The 6,971-nt window shown below is 47.2% G+C and overlaps 1 protein-coding gene across 2 annotated transcripts in view; it reads left to right on the top strand.

Annotated features, from left to right (window-relative positions):
* Nucleotides 1-2,095: 2,095 nt before the first annotated feature.
* The window catches only part of LOC147106556 (CD82 antigen-like), a 104,479-nt gene continuing 99,603 nt past the window's right edge, over nt 2,096-6,971 (top strand). Inside the window, exon 1 of one of the 2 annotated variants that reach the window (XM_086008454.1) lies at nt 2,096-2,328. The gene's annotated coding sequence lies outside the window, so the exon portion shown is untranslated. The remainder of the gene's footprint in view (nt 2,329-6,971) is intronic. The other variant, XM_086008451.1, reaches the window with a different exon arrangement.

Raw genomic sequence — 6,971 nt, 5'->3', positions numbered from 1 at the left:
TTTATGGTTGAACACATAAACGCAGTTCTATTCATACAGTGTATAAACAGGTATATCCCTGAGTATATAAATATACATTCGCATTATTTATATATGCTCTTTTCTTAGTTTACTGGTTGTCCCTATGTTCATGGCAAGCTGTAACATAGTGTGCCGCCAGTGTTATACAGCTTCTCTCCTCCCCCAGTAGGTATGGGAGTTTTTGGTTGTCATTCAGATTTCTGAATTCAGGGCATATGTGTGCGAATTTTTGGTAGAAATTCTCCCTGATGCCCTGATATTTTCCACAGGCTGTGAGGAAGTGCATCTCTGTCTCCACTACTCCCTGACTGCAGTGAGAGCATATCCTGTCCTCTCTTGGCAGCCTGGTCTGCCTGTGTCTGCCTTTTTCGATCGCTAGGCTATGTTCGCTAAGTCTGTACCTTGTCAAGGTTCTTCTCAGTTTGTTATCCTTTACCATGGTCAGGTAATCAGCTATGTTGTATTGTCTGTTTAGGGCCAGGTAGCAATTGAGTTTGCTTTGGGTTTTTGCTGTTTCTGCCCAATATGTCAGATATTTTTCCTTTTGCTTAGCGACGATTGTGTTGGGTCGAATTCTTTGTGTTACGCTGTCACTGTCCTGGGGCTGGTTATTGTTAGTAGTGTTAGTAGTTACTTCACTGAGTCCCAGGACTAGTTGACTGAGGGTATTCTTCTTTATGGTCAGCTCTTGGCATTTCAGGGCGTCGTAGTGATAGCATTGGGGGTTGCTCATTTGTAGGTGATTCCAAAATTTGGTGGCTCTTTTTTGGATAGTGATTATTAATGGATATTGGCCTAGTTCCGCCCTGCATGCATTGTTTACTGTTTTCCTTTGAGTCCGGAGGATACTTTTACAGAATTCTGCATGTAGGATCTCAATTGGGTGTTTGTCCCATTTTGCAAATTCTTGTTGTGTTAGCGGTCCCCATACCTCACTGCCATAGAGTGCAATTGGTTCAATTACTGATTTGAAAATTTTTAGCCAAACGCTAATTGGGATTGATTTTTTAATGGCATAGAAAGCCCTTCTCTCTCCCTCTCTCCTCCCTCTCTCTCTCAGTTCAGTTCAGTTCAGTTCAGTTCAAATGCTTTATTGGCATGAAAGTTTACAGAGAACCATATTGCCAAAGCTTACATTGCAAAAAGGTACAGTTTTCCAACATTCTGTAGGTGTCAATCGATTTGACATTTGTTGGGTATATACAATATTAATTTTAAACAATATTAATTTTAAACAGTCTTTCTACTTCATTTGGTACGTTCAATATTAATTTTAAACAGTCTTACTTTTAAACAGTCCTCAGGTTGTGACATGTTGTTACATATTTAGCCCCAAGGTATGGTCTGTCTCCTTCTCCTAGGACTAATCTCAATTTTGACAGATCATCCAATTCCTTGAAATCTGGGGTTGTTTGGCTTAGCTTGTTGAATAATATGTTTCTTGATGTGTTGAATTTTTCGCATTTTAGGAGGAAATGCATTTCTGTTTCAACCTCGCCAGCCAGACATTGATCGCATATTCTATTCTCTCTAGGCTGCCAGGATTTCTTGTATCTGCCTTTTTCAATTTCCAGTTGGTGGTCGCTTAGTCTGTACCTGGTGAGGGTCTGTCTCTGTTTTGTGTCTCTGATGGTCGTGAGGTAGTCTGCCAGTTTATATTCTCTTTTTAGGGCCCGGTAACATTCTAATCTGCTTTGGCTTTCGGTTATTTTGTTCCAATGTTCCAGGTAGGTTTCTTTGCATTTTTTAATGATTTGGTTCACTCGGATTGGTGTTTGGACGGCTGTGTTGGTCTGGGGCTGGTCAGGGTCCGGCTGAGTACTTAATTTCAGTAGCAGCTGACTCAGGGGACTCTTTTCTGGGTTTAGCTCTTGGGTCTGAAAGGCTTTGAAATGAAGGGTGTCTGGGGAGCTAGATTTGAGGTGATTTAGGAAGTTTAGTGCTCGTTTTTGGATGTTTATTATCAGTGGGTATCTGCCTAGTTCGGCTCTGCATGCATTTCTCTCTCTCTCCTCCCTCTCTCTCTCAGTTCCTCTCTCTCTCTCCTCCCTCTCTCTCCTCTCTCAGTTCCTCTCTCCTCCCTCTCTCTCTCTCTCCTCCCTCTCTCTCCTCTCTCAGTTCCTCTCTCCTCCCTCTCTCTCTCAGTTCCTCTCTCTCCCCCTGTTGGTTGGGTCCGGTGCCTCCCTCTCTCTCTCTCTTTAGAGGAAGTCCGATCTCTTCCTGCTCTCCAGCGCTCTGCACCAGTCTGCGGCGCTGTGTGCTGCCTGTCCCGGCCCAGGCTGGCCCGACTCTCGCTGTCCTCTCGGGGTAAGTGCTCTCCGACTCTCATCTCTTCACTGGCTGCAGCTCCGAGTTTGCGCCGCTCGGCTCCGGCGGGCGGTGAGGCAGCGCCGGGGGCCCGATTCAGTCTCGGTCCTTCCGCGATCCTCCCTCCGCCCGGGTAGGACTGGAACATCGGGCGAGTTTAAGGGACAGAGCAGCATCTCGGGATCAGACCGGGATATCCCAGGGTGACCTAGATCAGACTAGGATATCACAGGGTCACCGGGATAAGACCGGGATATCCCAGGGTCACCGGGATCAGACCGGGATATCCCAGGTTCACCGGGATCAGACCGGGATATCCCAGGGCCACCGGGATCAGACCGGGATATCCCAGGTTCACCGGGATCAGACCGGGATATCCCAGGGTCACCGGGATCAGACCGGGATATCCCAGGGTCACCGGGATCAGACCGGGATATCCCAGGGTCACCGGGATCAGACCGGGATATCCCAGGGCCACCGGGATCAGACCGGGATATCCCAGGGACACCAGGATCAGACCGGGATATCCCAGGGCCACCGGGATCAGACCGGGATATCCCAGGGTCACCGGGATCAGACCGGGATATCCCAGGTTTACCGGGATCAGACCGAGATATCCCAGAGTCACCGGGATCAGACCGGGATATCTCAGGGTCACTGGGATCCACCGGGATATCGCAGGGTCACCGGGATCAGACCGGGATATCCCAGGGTCTCTGGGATCAGATCGAGATATCCCAGGGTCACCGGGATCAGACCGGGATATCCCAGGGTTACCGGTATCAGACCGGGATATCCCAGGGTCACCGGGATCAGACCGGGATATCCCAGGGTCACCGGGATCAGACCGGGATATCCCAGGGTCACCGGGATCAGACCGGGATATCCCAGGGTCACCGGGATCAGACCGGGATATCCCAGGGCCACCGGGATCAGACCGGGATATCCCAGGGTCACCGGGATCAGACCGGGATATCCCAGGGTCACCGGGATCAGACCGGGATATCCCAGGGTCACCGGGATCAGACCAGGCTACCTCAGTGTTGCGGGTGAGACCAAGATATTGCAGGATTACCAGGTGAGACTGGGATATTCTAGCGTTATGGGCTAATACAGGGTTTTCCTAAAGTCGTAGAAATAACCTATGGTCAGTGGGAGTAGACTGGAATATGATAGGGTCATGGGATTAGACAGGAATATCCTAGGACCGCTGGGGTCAGACCGCGATATCCTGGGTCAAGGGACCTGACTAAGATCATTTAGGTTCTTCGGATCAGACCCAAAGGTCATGGGATCCGACTGAGTTATCCTGTGGAATCAGAACAGGATATATATGGGTCACTGGGATTAAACTGGGAATATCCGAAAGTAATGGAATCCAACGGGGATATTCTAGGAACACTGGGATCAGACCAGGATATCCAAGTGCCATGGGATCAAACTAAAATAATCCGGGGTCAATGGAAGCAGGCTGGGATAGTCAAGAGTCTAAGGATCAGACAGTGATATTTTAGGATCATGGGAACAGGCTGGGATATCCTAAAGTCATAGGATTAGACTGGGGTGCCCTAGGATCACTGGGATCAGATAGGGATAATGTAGTGTCATTTGATCAGAATAGGACATCATTGGAATCACTGGAATTTTACTGGGATATCCAAGGATCAAACTGGGATATCGTAGGGTCATGTGATCGGAGCAGGAAATCTCAGGGTCAAGCCATCATACAAGGATAACTTTGGATCACTAGGATGAGACTGGGACATTGTAGGCTCTTGGGATCAGTAATAGACTGTGTGAAGTGTGTCAGAGCTATCAGTAATAGTCCTCACACTTCACACAGTCTGTTAGTAATAGTCCTCACACTTCACACAGTCTGTCAGTAATAGTCGTCATACTTCACACAGTTTGTCAGTAATAGTCCTCACACTTCACACAGTCTGTCAGTAATAGTCCTCACACTTCACACAGTCTGTCAGTAATAGTCCTCACACTTCACACAATCTGTCAGTAATAGTCCTCACACTTCACACAGTCTGCCAGTAATAGTCCTCACACTTCACACAGTCTGTCAGTAATAGTCCTCACACTTCACACAGTCTGTCAGTAATAGTCCTCACACTTCACACAGTCTGTCAGTAATAGTCCTCACACTTCACACAGTCTGTCAGTAATAGTCCTCACACTTCACACAGTCTTTCAGTAATAGTCCTCACACTTCACACAGTCTGTCAGTAATAGTCCTCACACTTCACACAGTCTATCAACACTAACCCTGACCCCTTCACACAATCTATCAATATTAACCCTGACCCCTTCACACAGTCTATCAACATTAACTCTGACCCCTTCACACAATCTATCAACATTAACTCTGACCCCTTCACACAGTCTATCAACATTAACTCTGACCCCTTCACACAATCTATCAACATTAACTCTGACCCCTTCACACAGTCTATCAACATTAACTCTGACCCCTTCACACAGCCTATCAGATGCTAGTTGTTTTAATAGATGTCTTTGTGAGGAATATTCACCTTTTGCTGGGACAGGGCTGGTTCCTTTGTAACAACTAACTCCTGTGTGTGTTGCTCATGCTCTATGCCTTGGTGAGAATTGCTTGGCCTGGTCTGATGGTTGTTTTTCTGTCCGACGAGTGGGACTCTCAGTAGAGAATCAGTATATATTGAATATATAAGGGAGCTGTGCAGTTCAATACGGGGGCAGTTTTAGAATCACAATATTAAGAGATCCAGCACCAATAATCTCAATTAAAGAACTGTCTAAAAAGAATGGAAGGAAGTTTAATGTCAGCAAATGTATAGAGTGGAACAGGAAACAACAAAGAGACAGGGTGAAAAGGTGGACACTGATGAGGTTCCTGCTGTCGATCATTCACTGAAGGTGTTCAGTGACTAGGAAGCTGCACCGAAGCTGACAATGACAGAGCTGTGAGATCAGTGAATGATTCTACCCTTGTGCACATCACTTGTGTGTAGTGTTGTGTACTGTGCTTTCAAAGGGCATTCCTGTGTTATATAAAGGATGATTCTGGGGTGTGGGACTCTGGATTTCAGGGGAGACGAGAAGCACGGATAATGTAGATGTAAGAGTCTGTCTAAATTGAACTGAGCACAGACGTAGAGGACACAGGATTCATTTCTCTTTCATCCCCTGACAATCAATACCTAACTGCCCTGTTTAGATCCTGTTTATTGAGTCTATGACCAGCTCTGATATTCCCACAGGTGCCAACGATATGGAAGCTGCAAAACCTTGATCCTAAGTTGGGCTTACTCCCTTGCCCTCCTATTACAAGGCAGCGCTTCCCATCACATCCCTGCTCACCAGGGAAAGTTCTTGGACACTGTCACCGGGAATTCCCCCCGAGCTCTGCTGCCAAATGCCCGCCGAAGTTACACTGGTGGAGCGGAAGCAGCCCTGAGGAAATTCCCGGTGTGTATTTTCCCAAGAACCGGAGGTCTAATCCGTGATGTTCCATTGAAGAACAGAAACCCAATTGGGCAAATCCAGGGCAGACACAAGAAACCTGAATACAGTATCTCCACGAGAGATTTGTTCATGGAAAAGCTACCAGCCAAGGCAGCAAGGAAGTCTTGGCTCCCCGAATCCTGTCCGTCAATCCATCTGCTCGCCTTCCTCATTCATCTCAACTATTCCTGTCAACTGGGTGTGTCCCACCTGACAGAGGAGTCCGACCTTCTTTTGAGGATAAGGGTACTGGATCTTGAAGGTTTAAGGGTCATATTGCAGAAGAGATGAACTAGGTCAGCAAGTAGTGATTAGGTGACACCAAGGTTGGGTTTTGACAGCCTGCTGACTGTAGGAGGAAGCGACGAGTGTAGGAAGTGAGGTGTTACACAGTTCGGCAGTCCCAAAATGGAATCAGTTAAAGTCGCTCAATTTTGATTTCCACACAGAAATGTGGGGAGAATGTGGAGAACAGGAAGGTTATGGAGGACAGGGCATTTGCAGTTTGGATCGAAGAACAGAGGAAAGTTCAGAGGAGCACTGACCAAGTCTCAATAAAATAGAGACAAATGTTGCAAAGGAGAAAGAGGTTGGAGGCTAGAGGTGAGAGGATCACCTAACAGAAAAGACACTTTTTATGTTATTCTGCCCAGGAATGTGAGGGAAGTGTTAGAACAGCTTCCACAGATATGGGAAAAGCACGCAACCTTTGGATGGATTTAGGCTTTAAAGAGAGTTAAGATAAATAAATGTCTCTTTTTCCAATACCCATGTCGATCCTCTCATGGAAACACGCTAAGAACATAAGGACATAAGAAATAGGAGCAGGAGTCGGCCATTTGGCCCTTCGAGCCTGCTCATGGCTGATCTTCTACCTCATCGCCACTTTCCTGCACTATCCCCAAATTCCTTGATTCCCTTAATATTCAAAAATCTATCGATCACTGTCTTGAATATACCCAATGACTGAGCCTCCACAGCCCTCTGGGGTAGAGAATTCCAAAGATTCACCACCCTCTGAGTGAAGAAATTTCCCCTCATCTCAGTCCTAAATGGCCGACCCCTTATTCTGAGACTGTGACCCCTGGCTCTAGACTCCCCGCCAGGGGAAACATCCTCCCTGCATCTACCCTGTCAAGCCCTGTAAG

The sequence above is a fragment of the Somniosus microcephalus genome, chromosome 15 (genome assembly GCF_052327205.1).
Source record: "Somniosus microcephalus isolate GS21.2 chromosome 15, FLI_Smic_1.0, whole genome shotgun sequence".
Taxonomy (NCBI): Eukaryota; Metazoa; Chordata; class Chondrichthyes; order Squaliformes; family Somniosidae; genus Somniosus; species Somniosus microcephalus.
Note: the sequence above shows the minus strand (reverse complement) of the source record. Positions and strands in the feature narration are given on the sequence as shown.